Genomic DNA, 16,883 nt, shown 5'->3' with positions numbered 1-16,883 from the left:
TAACAGCCGAGCGTTCCCCTGCAAGGCAGATCCATTCTGGGCATGAGAGTTATTACATATGTGTTAGGCAGAGGCTTTGGGCTCCATAATGGCCCCATTTTTCCCTCAGTCACTAAATTAACAACCAGAGGTAAACAATAAAACAGCAAGTTATCTTCAGGAACCTATCTTTAAGACTTGACTTTAAAATATATAAACGGAAAAATCAAACCAGAAACATAAACAAGAGCCAGAAATATGGTTAACAAAGAAATCTGTTGCACTTCCAGCCATTTGGGTATCTCATTACTCATCTAGATGTTTTGTGCATGTGCAACACACCAGGTCGCCCCTTCTGTGGAAGGGGTACCCTCCCTAAGAAGCCTACACCCACATCTCTTGCAAGTGGAGCCCCTGCTTTCAGCAGGAAATGCTGTTAGAGCCAGGGGGCCCCCCTCAGGAGCCCCCCCCCCCAGACTCAGCAGAGCTTCAGGAGCAGGTTGATTGAATTTCAGAAAGCTGTGACTTAGCGGAGAAGGGTATCCAGAGGACATTAATATGAACAGAATTAACCAATATGGGAGCCAAAGGAAATTTCCAAGCTGCCTTTGAACGAGCCCTGACTTCTTACTTATAGTTCTCAGACCTCTTGATACATGGCAACAACTTTGAGATTCAAAAATTAAGCAAAGGAGTGAAAACCTCCCTCTATATGCAGAATCAGAAATTATTAGTTGTGTGTGTGGCTAAGTCCTCCTTAGGAGGAGAGAAGCTGGGACAAGAGCAAAGCCAAGCCACTAGCCTGGGACAACCACATGCCAGGGCTCTCAGAGACAGAAGAAGGACCCTAAGGACTGTATCGGAATGGAAGGACTTGTATGTATGGAAATAAATAACCCTTCAAGAAGCAAAAGCAATCACAAGAAAAAAGAAAGAATGAGGAGTGACTTGCTTTTGTTTTGAAAAATGAAAATGTTCATTGTTTTCCTGAATCTATAAGCAATACATTCTTATTGTATAAAAAATTCAAAAAACAAAAAAGAGGAGGGAAGTTTCATAATATCCCTACTTGTGTATAAGCACTATTTATATTTTAGTAAGTTATGTGAGCTCTCATATATTTTCTCAATACTGTTTTGGATAAATACAGATTATATGCATGTTTATGCCCACCTCATTCTTTTTGTTGGTTTTAGTACACTCTATTATATGAATGGCCAGTTACATAGCAAACTCCCTATTAATGGGAACCTATAATGTTTTTTTGCCCAAGTTTTCATGAACTTCAAAAGTGCTAAAATATAATAATTAACATTCAGAATAAATTCCTGAATAAAATGATATGCTCATTTCAACACTTTTTACACATAGATTTCTGAACTATCTTCCATAAAATTTATTCCAGTTTATACTTCAGTGGGTGACTTTTAAAGTTATCTGCAAAAGAAGACTTTTTTTTTTTTTAAGATTCTGCATCTTGAACTCAATTATTCTCTAACTTATAAGGACCTCTGAAGACTTTTAGTGAATCTTAATGATCACAATGATTCCTTGTAGAGGTGTCATTTCGAATATATCCTGAGGTTATATATGACTCTTTCCCTAGTAATATCAAAGTGTTTTTTTAGACATTATCTCATGGATTCCTACAGTATGCCCTTGACATAAATGTTAAAAATCACTACTTCTAATTCAAAGGTGGGAAACTGCGACACAGGATGTTGCACAGTTTTGTTTTTGTTTTTTTTCTTTTTTCTTTTTCTTCTTTATAGGACTTTTCTTACTATTCCAAACTTGACTCTTTTGAGTACTGATGAACCTCAATTTACAGAGTATGGACAAGTCCTCCTGTCAAAACAGTTAAACTGCTCCTTTTTCACTAAATATCTGTGAAACAAAATTCTAGCACTCACAGGAATCTTTATGCCCAGAATCCTGACTCCATACTGATGGATAAGTTGATTGTGGTCTGATTTCTTTACTTAAAACTCACCACATCAGCAAACACAAATGTTTCAGGGAAGCCACCCTGAAATTTTAAACTTGCCCTATAAAGCATCAAAAAACTTTGGTTTCTGTCTAATCAAGTCCTCCTTATATCTTATAAGGAGTTCTCAAAGGCTGATTTGTATTTTGGGAAGAAGAGACACATAATGACATTAAGATATGTTTAAATCAAGTTATTTCATACCACAAACACTTGGTATTTTCTAGAAGGGTCTTGTTGAGAAGTTCTCAGCAAAAGTGGAGCATCCCCTCATCAACAGACCCCATTCTTACCCCGGAGGGTTACACTGTCTAAAACAGGAAGTAGGTGAGCTGTCAAGAATAAGGAGTAACTGCACTGCTCCCTAACTGCAATCAAGTTGAAGAGAAAAGTTGCCCCTGTTATTAATCAAAGTTTAAAACTAAAATTGAGTTCCTCGAGCAAACAGAAGCGCCATTCTCATGATTTTTTTTTTTTTTGGCCTTTCAATCTTTTTCATTTAAAATTTTAAAAAAACATATTTGGATCATTTTATGATTAGGTTTCAAAGCTAGATTCACTCTTTTACGGGAAAAAAGAAGGATGCTTTTCACCATGTAATAGATGATGGTGTTCAGGCATTGAAGGCAACATACTGGCTCTCTTAACATTTAAGGATGAATCCATAATTTTCTTCCCTACTGACAGATCCTCAGATGCAACAAGAGCAATATTACTTCTATAATTGTTCTGCAGATTTCTTCCCAAAGATCTTTGACAATAAGTGTTACCAAGGGGGTAGAATCACCCGACCTGTCTGATAAACATGTTTTCTTACGGTCCCACCCCAGCAAGGGCAGAGACACCGTACTTTTATCATCCGGCATGTGTTCAGAATGAGCTTAGAACAGCAATTGCTGGGAATAGGCAGGCGATAAACCGCATTGATTTAACACATCTTGTTTTCAATCATGCTTGGATTTTCTGAGCACGCATTTTTCCTGTACTCCGGCTTGTAGCTTTTATCTGACGAGCTGATCCCTTTTCACTGGAAAATGAAAAGGTCGCACAATAAGACACGGTTTACTGGAACTTGAACACGCACCAGGGAAAGTATTTTAGATAAATACTGTCAGACACAGTGGAGCAGAATTTCAACAACACAGTTGCTAAACAACAATACTTATTACTCTCCTAGAGCAAGCCTAGCAGCAGCTCGGGCTCTCAGCGGAGGACGGCACCAAGTCAGGCGCCAAACCCGAATAACGCGTCCCCAGGACTCGCATGGAGCAAGCTCAGGGTTCCCAGCTGAGATCTTACTGGTGATTGCTAATATCACGGTTTTATGAGACAACTCGAAAAACTACTCCCACTGTTCGCAGAATGGTTTCCTCTAAACCGGTGGACAGATTTCAGAAGAGTTGGATAATGAAGTTATGGCAGAGCTCTGCAGACCCTTAGATCAGGGAAGACAAAAATCCCAAGAAGAGTGGAATAAAGGTGACTCCAAATAACCCACGAATCCCACTAAGAAGACAGAAAAGGGCTTGTAACCGGGCAATGTTAGAGGATTACATGATTATCCGGTGATGTTTTAAGAAAGTCAGGAGAATTCAACACATGTGCCATGGAGAGGGCATACCCACCTTGCAGATAAGCCTAGAAGTTTCTGTCAGCCTACACACCAAATTAAATAGCATTTTGATGGGAAATACATGGAATCAGGCTTCTTCTGTCTCCAGCTGACTACTACTGGGCATCATTATCCTAATATTTAGGGAGAAAGACTCCTCTACCTGAATAGTAAGAGTCTTTGCACTTTTTCTTTTCTTTTCTTTTTCTTTTTGGTACCAGGGATTGAACTCAGGGGCACTCAACCACATCCCCAGCCCTATTTTGTATTTTATTTAGAGACAGGCTCTCACTGAGTTGCTTAGCGCCTCGCTTTTGCTGAGGCTGGTTTTGAATTCACCATCGTCCTGCCTCAGCCTCCTGAGTTGCTGGGATTTGGGGCCCTTAACATGCTGATTAGAGCTGTGATCCTGTTGCCCTCCCCAGAGTTTCTCTGCTTATGTCTGTTCTCAGCAATCCTTTCAATGCATCCCTAAGTACATGAAATGCCAGCAGTTCTACTATTAGGTCTATATATAGCTTCATAATTTATGACCTACACAACTTGGTAGCCATTAAAAAAGATGTTAAAAGAAAAATAATATAATAATATTTATAATTCATTTGAAAATAATCATAATCATTTACTGATGGCATGAGTGTCCCTTCTCAGCACCACACAACTTTGCTAACTTCAGAATCGACTGAACACGGCCACCATCATTTTCTATTCCATCTTAATTTGCACATGGCACTTGTTTGACCGAAGAAATGTCTGAAAACCCAGCTTTGCCAAGGTACAATGCCATCCAAAGGGTCACAGGGCAATCTAGTGTTGACCTCTGAACTGCCTGGAACTAGCAGTCTGTGCTGTAGCTGAGAGACTTAAAGTATCACTCTTTCCTTTGAATTTTAATATCCCCCAGCATCCCTTGAGCCTGCAAGGGTGCCAGGGTGCCGACGTTTGTTTAGGAAACATGGATCTGCTCAGAAGCACACAATTAATTGAATGCTAAGGTGCTCTTAGGATTTGCTGCATTTGTCCAGGTGTGACTTGTCTTCTAATAATAGTGATTATGGCAGTAGCAGCTCATGCTTCCTAAGGACTTACCAGGCACCTTACATGGATTAGCCTGTCTAACCTTCAAAAAAATCCTTTAAGGAGGCCCCATTATTATTCTCACTATACAGAGAAGGAAACTGAGGCCTGGAGGACGAGTTAAGCATCCTGCCTAAGTCATAGAACTAATGAATGAAAGCTCAAGGATTCAAACCTGGGCAGTTGACCTCTAGAGCCCTGCTCTTACTCTTTTTGGTAGAATGGCAACATAAGGTCAACCAAAGGCCTCCAGAACCATTCTCTAATTTTGGCCTCCCGGACCTTTCTAATACCCTTCTTGTTCCTTATACCCCTCTACCTACAATCTGTTTTAGTTCTTTTGTCTCAATTTTGTCCCATAGAAACTCATGCCACCTACTTCCAGACCTCGTTTGACTTCCAGTTTTCAAAACCACAGTCTCCTTCCCTCTATCAAGATCCTTTTGGAGCAAGACACAACTAAATTTGCATCCAGGCTACATCACTGACTAGCTATGTGCCTTCTGGGAAAGGCACTCACATTCTTTGAGTCTTCCTTATCTGCAGTAAGAAGATTTAATGTGGTGCTATTTGTACAGCGTTTAGCACTCAATTGGGAAGTTCTTATTACTATAAATAGAATACTTGCCATGGGCTAGATATAGGAAAAGGAGTGGGGAACGCAAGATTAATTAAGTATATTTACATATTCCTCACTCTCAAGATACCCAGAGTCTAGAGGGGAAGAAAACAAACAGAACCTAAAACAATGGAAAACTGTGACATAAGGATGCAGCATTCCAGAACACTGGGTGTGGATCACTTGTCCCGGGGCTCAGCCTTTCCTCCTTCCTTTACACTAACTTGAAAATATAGTTCAAAGAATTCTACCACCTCCAATTCTCAAATATTACCCTGAAATACAGCTCCATTGCACAAGGACACAACTCCTTTAAAACAATGTCAATTCTATGAATAAATGGGAACAAAGATAAGTAGGAGAGTAGGAGATACCTAATTTAGATGAGATAATGTGTAACCTGGGATGTTATACATTGCATAATTGGTTAGACAGAACTGGATGCTTGCCGTATACAAGAACCTGTGCTTAAGAAGATGCAGAGAAAGAAAAGTAAAACTCAGGTCCTGTGTCCCATGCTTCCCTGGTGCAGATGATTCAACTTGAAAAATCTCTTCTAGACACTATTGAAGAATGCATAATCCAGGAGGGAGGCAGGTCTACACTCGGTCACTCAAAAGATGCAAAACCATAGTGACACCATTGCATTCATAGTTCAGTGCACAGAAAGACAAAAAAAAAAAAAATCATTCTCTGCAACGGAGAGAACAGGATGCGTAAAGATAAATAGGAGTTTTCTACTGAACAGGGTAAGAAAAACATACCAGGCAAAAGAAATAGCAAGAACACAGGCAGAAAGATATAAAAGGGTCTATTTAAATAGGCTAGATATTGCAGTTTGGGGAGAGTTTGTGTCGCATAGACGATGTTGAAGATTAACCCTGAGTAACGCTGTTGGCCTTGAGTGCTTTGCAGAGAACTTTTTGGTAGCTATATAAATTCTCCACGTGTAGGAGTGATACTGTATGAACAATATTTCAAAGAGCTAACCATAAGAGTCTAAGGAGAGGTGGATTTTTAAGTCAACATTATGCAATAGTCCAAATAGCAGATGCAAGACGAGCTGATGCTGGAGTGGTCACAGAGGAAAGGTAGAATGATTTCACATTAGAATAGAATTTCCATGACTTTAGTAATACAGGAGAGGTTAGAGGTTAGAATAGGGATGACCCCCATCTTTCCAGTTCATCCGAGTGGGTAGAGAGAGTGGCCATTTAGCAAAATAAAAAGTACAGGAAGAAAACTAGAGAGAGAAGGAAAGAGACCATGAGTTCAATTTCAGACATGATGCACCTTAGAAGCCAGCAGGATATCCAGGTAAAAATATTTAGCAGACAGAAGCTCAGGAAAAAGTCAAGGATGGAGTTGACCCTACGGATGACGATAACGCTGATATATGGATAATAGGGAAACCACTCATATGAGAAGAGCATGGAGGGCAGGCAGCCCTTTGGGGAACATCAATAGGCAAAGAATGCTTAGAGAAACCTACAGAGAGGGGAAAGGGGCGAAGGCAGGCCAAAAAGGTAGAAAAAAACACCAGAAGAAAACAATGCCCCTGAGATCAGATGAGGAGCTTAAAAGGGGAGGAGACAACAGCAACATCTAGTGTAACTGTAGCCAATCAGGAGGGGCCTGAGGAGAAGTCACACAGCAGACCATTCCAAGGGCATGAGCGTGCATGGCAAGCACGGTTTTAGAAAATTCATGAGTATTTCAATTCTAAGGCTCTGGTTTTATTTCATCTCAGTAATTCTCAATACAAAAATCTGATCACAAGTAACTGGGGTTGGTCAATGTGTTTTCTCAGATATAGTTTAACTTATCACAAGAGACACAAGATACAGGAGAGGATGCTCAGTTCTGGGTGAGGGCCATCTCAGTCCTAAAGAAACTCCTGGAGTCCCCCAGACAGAAGCTTATGATGCTCACCTTGAACAGCTATGCTGATGAGTCCAAAGTTCACCTTTAGAGTTGATAATTCCCATTAGAGTAGTTAGAAGGGTAAAGAGGAGGGGATTCCAATAGCTTTTGAATTTATTCTGTTTCCATTCTTGATGTGTGTCTTTTAAGAAGTAGATGGAGCCAATCTGACCACTTGACATACCCCAATAAGGTTTTTACTTCTCCAAGTGGGCCTGCGCCCCATGGAGGTATAGGTCTTCTTGCCACAGAATATTGACAAAATTACAGTATACATGCAACCAGAACTTAATCTTCCCCTTTGGATCTTGGTGGTCTTAATATTGGTCCCTGGCGTCGTATAATCAATAGATGTTTAGTTAAGCAATTCACTTGTTTTGGAGTAACAGTCATCGTGTGGGCAATGGGTATGTGGCCACTTCCGCAATAACCCCATGTCTCCTGACACAGCCTACAATCACACATTTGTTGCCGTTAGCTCACGAGATGCTGGAAACCAATTTTGAAAAGCAAGTAATAAGGCACCACATAAAAAATAATGGTGTAATTACTCCTTGGTCAGGTTAAACCTACTGTGACGATAAAAACCAAAGTGAACACCAAGCATCCTAAGTGGATTTGCTATAAACATGACACTGATCCTGATCTTCAGCAACAAAATGTTTTGAACCTATTCACCTGAGCCAGGTACATGTCATGGATCTTTACCATGTCTCTGTTTAAAGCACTTTGATGAATTTATTCTATTAGTGCCTATGCCAACTCTCAAGAGCTAAAGAAACTAGATCAGTCACTAAATTACTGACTTGAAGACTTTCAGATTCTCATTTGTATTTAGGCTCTGAAGAAAGGGAATCTAGAAACTGCATCAGAGGGAAATTATGAAGATGACAGAATTTGCTCTCTAAATATAAAAGGGGAAAGGAGTTGGGGGAGGGCAAGGGGATCTAACTGGAACACAAACTTTGCTGCCCAGAAGGTGGTGGGAGAAATGTGGGTGATTGCTGTTGATATGTAAGCAAACACCCTGGCAATTCACTAACAGAAACAGGAGAATCAAATCATCCCCCACTTTCATGCTGAGAGTCTTTCCCTTGTCCAAGTGCTAATGAGGCTTCCTTGGTCCACAGAGAACATTCTGGGTGGATGGTGAGTGTGGAAAGTGGGAGACAGGCTTAGCCACAGTTACACCAAGAGCTTTGAGGGATGGCATGGCAGTCTCTGTGTGCAAGGATATTCTGAGTAAGGTTCATTAATGCTGCTTTGGGTAATTCCCAGCTCTTTGGAAGACTTGTACTAATATTTATTTAGCCCACAAAGAGTTGCAAATGGCTCTCCTAAAATACAGGTCTCACGAACAGATGTTATGGCAGGATGCTGTTGGAGAAGAGCATTGATTACAGCCCATGATAGAGTCATAATTGTCTAAGTTACCAAGAGAAGTCACTTAGATAGATTAAATTCTCAATGACAGAAACTTGAATGGGGATATAAGAGCTCTTCTACTCTAGTGGTTGGTTAGCAATGGTATAAGCTTTCTGGAGGCCAAACTACTATGGGGGAAGAGGAAAAAAAAAAAAAAAAAGCTTAAAGTTCAGATCTGTATTAACAACAGAGGTGTCCCCAGAAGGAGGCCCAGTGGCCACACAAACCATTCCTAATGCCTTTGTTCTCCCAGGTGGGCAAAGGTCCATGCCCATCACACCTGTATTTTCAGCATTCAGAAATGCCACCTAGTTAAATGGATGGAGTTGGAGAATATCATGCTAGGTGAAGCAAGCCAATCCCCATAACCAAAGGCCAAATGTTTTCTTTGATATGAGGATGCTGATTCATAATGGCCATGGTGGGGGAGCAAGGGAGGAATTAAGGAACTTTAGNAAAGCACTTTGATGAATTTATTCTATTGCATTCCATCTGTGGAATTCCCTTTGCCTGAGGCCACTGTGTCAGATACTGTTTCTGGCTTTTTCAGAGGGCTGGGACATATCTGCAGCGACAGAGATCAGCTTGATAAACTGCTGACCTATTGCCAAATGGAAAAATTTTATGATTATATTGGGACAATAGGTACTGTGACCCTGTAAGGACAAAATCAAACACCCTGGATTGCATTTTTCAAAAGCTATCATAACAACTTTTAGATACAAATACATTCTTCTAAGTTCCCCTCCTAACTCTGGAATTAGTTAGGATCTTGATGCACTCATAGAGAGGGGCAAAAATACATCCGTTCAATCAACTTCAGGACTTTATTGCTTAAAAAAAAAAAAAAAAAACCTTCCTTTCACAGCAAACACAACTGATCCAATCTTGGAGAGCCTAAGCAACTAGTGTAAGATCCAATAGCTAGTGAAAAGTTTAATCACAGCTAAACTCAAATGTTGGAACTCAGTCCACCCCAGGTCTCTCCCAGCATCTCTCCATATTGGCCAGATTTAAAATGGAAAAGAGAAGAGGTTGAGCATTTACTTTTGTTAACTTGTTTTTTCTTCAACACTCTAACCTGTATGTATTCCCATTTCATAGATGGAAAAAACATAGGCTGCTAGTCTGGGGGTGAAGGATTGGTCAGCAATGAACAGAAGTATGATTGACTTGCAACTATGGAAAATGTCAATATCATACCTGCCCTTCAGATATTTGTCTTCATATACAAGACCCATCTTCTATAACTAACTGCTGGCCATTTCAAAACCAAATGGGCCTGCGATTTTGAAAACCGAATGCTAACTGCAAGGAAGACCAACAGTGTCTCCCAGGACTCTGACAGTACCATTGAGCAAGCCTATGAAATATCTGCATTGTTTTTAACCATTGCAAAGATGTTCCTAGAGGTCTGTTTTGCCAAAACTCCTGAAATTAGGAACACATTGTGACTTTACCTAAATTCTTGTAGTGGAAATGAGATAAGAACAGTAGCTCACAGTAACTGACACACAATTATTATGTGCCAGAGATTATGCCAGGCACTATAGCATAAACCATTCATCCTCATCTCTGAAAATCTCTATTGTTATCATTGCCATTTTTACACATATGTGAATAACTGAAGGATGACATACAGCTGACAGATCTTGCCCAAGCTTTGTAGCAGTAAGAGCTGAGCCAGGATTCAAATGTAGGCAGCCTGTCTCAACTACCCACCTGCCTACATACCCTCATGCTGGGTTGCCCCAGTGGAAGCACTTAGCTAATACTTCGGAAGGGATGATGTTATCTTTCCTTTTAGGACAACACAGAAGAAAACAAATCATAAAAGATGCCTTGAACAAAAATATCTAGCTTCAGTGCAAAAAATATAAATGCATTCACCCTTCTGCTAGACTCAAGTCAGACCTCAGTCTGAAAAGGGAAACTTTCTAGAATGGATCACACTTAAGCACAAAAGTGTTTCCTGAGAGGTGTGTGTGGTGGTGATACACCCACAAAAAAGATGAGACATGACACACACACACTTCTCTGTTATCACCTTCCAGCTTATTTAATCTCACCTGGCAAGTTTTCCTTCATCAAGTAACTTGAAAATTGTGTGGGATCTTGAGATGGGGAACATGGGTGGAATTCTGATATGCTTTCTTCATTAACTGCTCGTGGCCCAGAAATGAGAATAAAACTGCTCTTCCTGGGGAGTCTTTTAAGTGAAAAACTCATCTTAATTGAACGCACACATCAGTTAGCTATCTTAGGATTTACCAACCATTAATGCCCCATTTGTGGAGTGCCTGCTCTTCTCTGCAGCCTGTGGAAGGGCTGCACTCTCAGGGCTGTGCTTAGAGGGATGTGAAATTCAGCAGGAACGTGGCAGGGACAGGAGAGAGAAGAAGTGAACATATTAAGCACTCGTCTTCAGAACCAAACGAGCATTCTGGGGCTGAGCAGCAACCCGCACAGCAAATAACGCTGCCCTTGCAAAACTGACATCCTCCCATCGCTGCTGCAAGTCAACTGCAAGGGAATCACAAATAATGCCATTCTGCCCTCTGAATACTAGTTAAGCAGGCTTCAAATGGGCCTACTGAGGAAAGACCAGGCTTGCAAATAGAGCCTTGTGGATGGAAAAGGATGGTAGGAAGATAAAAGGAGGCAGGAAGAAACTAATTGCAGATTTCTCTCCTCAAACACTTGGCCCCTTCTGAAGGTGCACTTTTCTTCCTTTCTCCAGAGCAGAGAGACCTAAGCAAGGGCCTGTGCCCAAAGGAATCTTGTCAAGTTGCTGCCCCTAGCATGGGAAGTAGCCATGGAAGAGGGCCTAGATTCGGTGTCTTTCTATGCCAGTGGCAGCCAGCTTCTGAGGCAGAATTATGCCAGTGCTCCCTCTTACTGCATGGGTAGGCTCTTCAAGTCAGAAGGGTGTGAGACTAGCTGTCTCTCATAATGAAGACAACATGTATAATTAGACTTTCTATAAAAGATATATACTTATGTTTGAGTTCTTATGACATGTGGAACTACTTGGGTCCTCTCAAAACTTTAAAGAAAATTGTCATATGGGCTGGGAGATTGTAGCTCAGTGGTAGAGTGCTTGCCTAGCACGTGTGAGGCACTGGATTCGATCCTTAGGGTCACATAAAAACAAATTAAATAAAAAGTAATGTATCCATCTACAACTAAAAAAATTTTTTTTAAAGAAAATTGTCACAAAAATATTGGAAAACATCAGGAAGATCCACACACCCCCCCCCCCGCCAAATATGCAATGCTATCTTTTCAGACATCCTGCTTCTGCTTTGGAAATACACTCCAAATCTGACAGTGTTCCCCCTGGCCCAGGTTCTAAGACCAGCAATGACTATAATTTCATAAACACAGTAAGAGAGCCTGACGCACTATGGTCCTGACTTTGGAATGTTAGTGTCTAAGGCACCAAAACCAGGTCCTTTGAATCCCAGTCAAACCACTCTCTAGTGAAATCCACTTGGTAGCCAGCGGTGTAAAAGTGACACTCTAGAATACCTGCAGGCAATACCATTAGTTATGACACAGACCAGGAAGCTCTCATACAGTTTAGGATCTGGGAAAAACAAAACATTACACGAAGCAGATAAACATACACCGAATCCCAGAAGTTAGGAGTTTCCTTTCCATGCAGGAATATTTTGTTGGCTGTGGGATTAAGGGTATCGACAGGGAAGTCTGGGAGTGCCGATTTCCTGAGTTTCATAGTCTGCCAGAATATTTAGAGGTTTGGGAAAGGTAAACTCTTCTGCATTTGTGCTGAAGGAGAGTCGCCACAGACATGTTCCAATTTCAGTATCAAATGATCTTTCCTCACTATGACACCAACATTGAAACTTTATAGAGCACTTTTTTAAAGTCAGCAATCTGGGACACTGAGCTTCATTTCCCTTTCGACAATGAGACAGTGTTAGTATAATACCAGTAAATTTAGTATCAAACCTCTGTCAAAAAAAAAAAAAATGTTTTTTGAAGGCAGAGACAGGCTGGGCAGAAAGAAGGCACACCCAGTTGTAAATATATAAACACTGAAAGAGAAAGTAAAATCAATTCTGCAAACAGCAGGAGCCAAAGCATTCTTGAAGTCATTTAGCATTCAAACAATAGGATATTTACTGAAATATCAGATCAATTCTTAAAGGAGAGCTGTTCCCAGTGGGGTTTATTTGTGGTCCTCTGTCCAACATCCATTAAACAGGGTCCCTGTCTTTAGTAGAGTGGGTTCAAATAAATGGTAAGAGAGGAAATAGATTCCATTCTCTCTGTTTACTTTATTACTATTGATTTCTGAATTCCCTCCAATCTAGTCCCTAACTGGGCAGATAATATACAATTAGTACCAAAAGTAATTATCCAAAATGAATCCAGTTTGCAACTGGGTGATAAAAAAGAGAAAGGACACTGATAGATTAAACACTTATACATTAAAAAGTATGGTGGATTGTATTAATATGTGTACAAGAGCCTTAATATGCTCACTTTATGGCTAGATATATTTTCATAGGCTAATCATGAGATCATGCATACACTTGGGCATATTTTTATTTCCACTATTCTATATTTTATTGCATTATTTATATTGTAAATACTAAGATAATAAAAACAAAATCATTTCAAGTATGTTTTTTAAAAGCTTACCTCCCACAAAAAGGAACCATTTAAGACAATTTTTTTTAAATCTTCAAAAGTTTTAGAGCATTTAACTGCCAGAAATTACAATGGTTTGTAAAGCATCAGAGTTAGAAAAGAGCAAAGCATTGTAAAAGTATATATGAAACCCCTTATAGCCAGAAATAACAGATATATAAGTAAATGTAAATCCACCCTGTGGGAGATTATTCAGCCTTTTAACATTATGTTTAGAAAGGAGTTTTAATGTGTGGGAAAATGCTTATTAGGCTATGCAAAAAAGCAGGATGTAAAACTGTGTGTATAAACACACAGCACCATCACAGATATGAAAAAATGTTTATTTATTTCTTACACATAAAAAATATGAATGAATATATGAAGATGTTCTCAGTGGCTATTTCTGGGTGAGAAATACTAAATGATTTGAACTTTTTAATTCTATCCTGTTATTCTCTAAATTTTGTATAATTAGCACATCTTAATTTTATAAATAATTATTTTAAAATATAAATACATTTATAGTATTTTTCTAGACTAGAAAGATGGATGAATGAATCCTTGGAGTGGACGGGAGGCTTGGCCTGTGTTTGTTTGCCCCTGGCTTACAGGTTCCTGAGGGCATTCACAAGCCAAGGCCTGTATTGGCTCCTTTCTGAAAACCTCCCCCCACACAGGTAGGTTGAGTTTTTTGTAGAGTTCTACCAGATGTGTCCAAGTATCAAAAACTCAGGGATCATCACACTCTTTAAGAAGGTATATATAAATATTAAAGTATTTCAGAAACATAGTAAAGCAGCATAGGCAGGAAGGTGAATTCTGGAGTCAGACCGGCTGTGGCTCCTCTGTTTACTATTTGAGTAACTCTGACAAATGACTTATTCTTTGCCTCAATCAGGACATTAGAGAATCTACTTCATAGAAATATTAGAAGTTTATTGTGTTATTATTTGTAAAAAATGATTAGTGCAAAAAATAGTAAATATTTAAAATATTTGTGAAATGAGTAAATTAAAATCCTGGCATGTTGGTCAGGAGAAAGTTACAAATGAAGGAATGGACATGGTCAAAATATCTGTAAAACATTAGAGCTTTTGTAAGTTCTTTGATAAGCTCATTTAGATCAGGGGTAGCATCTTCTGTTGAACTTAAGGGGGTAGTTGGGATTGAAATTGATTTTAGATGGTATTTCTGTACTTGCTAAATCTCTGTCCACCCATATATTTCTATCTAGAATGATGTTCAAAAGTTCAACAGAATAGTTACTATGCACTAGTATGATCTATAATGTTGTGTTCACTACTCTACATTAAGACTATCTAACATAAGATGTGAAACCAAATAAGTACAATGAGTGCTTACTCAATGAAAAAAAAAATGAGTAAATGACTTCACACAGCTGCATTAGGTTGAACAATTATGGGCACATGTCCACAAAAGGACCATGATTAAATGAAATTTCCCCTCTTACTAAAAACTAAGATTAAAGTATCAAATTTCTTAGAATCTAAAACTTTTTACTGTTAGAACATGGAAACAATGACAGGGAAATATCAAAAGGTTAGGCATATGAAAATATTATTCACTCCAAAAAAAAAAAATCACAGCTCAACACATGGGTGTCCAAGGATTCTTTTCCCAGGGAATCCATAAGGATGCAGAGAGCATTGTGGAGATCTCAAACATCAATGGCAGCAGAGTGGATAGGAATGGCTGTCCACTCATTGTCTCTGTGGTTCTCTCCCAAATGTGACAAGAGCATGTTAAAACAACCAAAATCAAGCACAATACTTGAAATGGGAACAGTCTAAAATGGGAAATTTTACTGTAGTGAGTTTTCTTCTGGAAGGAGGGAGGAAAACAACTTTTGAGATCTTGCCCATTGCTTGTATGCATTCATAGTTCCTCTTCACACATTTAATTTTTTAAATTTATAGTGTCACTTTTAGCATTTTGTGGAGCTCTTGGCTCCAAAGCAGCAAAAAAAAAAAAAAAAAAGTGAAATGTCCCACGGTTGTAAAATCTTGATAAGTTCTCCGTGTCACTTTCTTCAAATGTGGAACTGCTCAAACCACACAGATAATTATAGATGACCAGATTGTAACTGTTTTATTGCCTCTTTTTCCTCATAAATTTTAATTTTGGAAAGTTAAGTGAAAAATGTGGTTTCAATTTCCTACAAATTGCACACAATTTGGTTTTAACAAGAAAATAGAAAGAAAGGGTATGTTCTTTAAAGTGAATTATGAACTAGAGTTTGTTTTTGCTCGCTCAACACCGAAAGAATAATAAAGCACAAAATTTAGAAAATATGCCTTACAAAATGGAAATCATACACCATAGTCAGAAAAGCACAGAGTAATTTTTATTTTAATCTAAACACCGTTTAAGCAATCTAACAGGATAATACAATTGAGCTCCTCTTTCTCCCCCTGGTGAAGCAAGCAAACACTAAAAAGGAAAGAGAGAATGAAAGGAAACAGGAGTAGAAGCCTACAAAGTTAATGCCTATATAACAGGAAATCTCTTAATAAGAAAAGGCTGTGCAAATCCCCATCTTCCTCTTTCCCAACTTGCCACTGACAACAAAGGAACTATTAAAAACAATTAATGTTGGAATCATTTAAACATACACCTAGAAACAGAACAAAAGGCAAGAATTGTTAAAGAGCTTGTTAGCGGGAAGAAAGTACAGATTTCTGCTGGGTTCTGGCCATGATTTTAGCTTTCTCTATTCGAGGTAATGATCTGCAACAACAAGCATCTCGAAGACAGAAAACCCATAAAGCGTCTCTACCACACCAAACACACCAGCTGGAAAATGATGAAGTCAATCAATCCAGCTGTTCTTCTCAGCTGTGCCAAGCTCAGAGGTGAATTCAGACCTCTGCTTCCAGTTTATGAGCAGTGTAGACTGCATCTATGTGTTGGGCAAAATAAAGGATGTGGGCAATAAACTGTTTCACCAAAATTGTCTCTTTCTTTTGCTCGAATTATCTGTGTCACATAATAGCACCACCAGAGCTTTGTCAAATTTCTACTTCCAGAAATGTTTACTTGGGGATGTACTGTGACACCTACAGAGATCACCTGCGCTAAGTATCCTACAAACAAAGCTGTTGCAGACCAAATGTTAACGTGAGTACTTGGTAAAAATGTCATAGCCCAAGGGTTTCTTTCTGGTCAAAATATAGTGTTTGTTCATATTTTTTTCCTAACTGGGGTTAAAGTTGCAAGTATAGAGTGCCTCTGACCATTAGAACACGAAGTTCTGGCTTATGAAGGTCCAGCTATAAACTGGGACTTGGCAAACTTCAAGTATTACTCATTGACTAATAATCCCATTAGTCAAAACTGCAAACTTCTGGTCAACTGCATATTTTACATATTACTACATGAAACTCTAGCAGAAGTTCCCCATCCCAAATGGCCTTTGAAGGCATCACTACTAACAGAAGGTGATTTACTCTCTTGAAACATAAAAGCTGATTTTTCCTACCCAAAAGTTAATAAATCTTTGTCATTGCTGAATGGCCATTCCTACCTGTAGCAATCAAGTTATGCAACCTTTAGGCAAGAACTTTCCATTTGGCTCAGAC

General features: G+C 39.2%; 1 protein-coding gene and 1 long non-coding RNA gene across 9 annotated transcripts in view; one reads left to right on the top strand and one right to left on the bottom strand.

Moving 5' to 3' along the window:
* Ebf1 (EBF transcription factor 1) overlaps positions 1 to 16,883 on the bottom strand; it is a 383,619-nt gene that overhangs the window by 40,458 nt on the left and 326,278 nt on the right. The window lies entirely within an intron of this gene.
* LOC125620520 lies at positions 1,573 to 15,311 on the top strand. Its single transcript, XR_007352257.1, has 3 exons — positions 1,573 to 1,584; positions 4,770 to 4,774; positions 12,800 to 15,311. It is a non-coding gene; the product is annotated as an uncharacterized LOC125620520 (long non-coding RNA).

The sequence above is a fragment of the Marmota marmota genome, unplaced genomic scaffold (genome assembly GCF_001458135.2).
Source record: "Marmota marmota marmota unplaced genomic scaffold, marMar, whole genome shotgun sequence".
Classification (NCBI taxonomy): Eukaryota; Metazoa; Chordata; class Mammalia; order Rodentia; family Sciuridae; genus Marmota; species Marmota marmota.
This window is presented reverse-complemented; position numbering and strand designations above follow the sequence as displayed.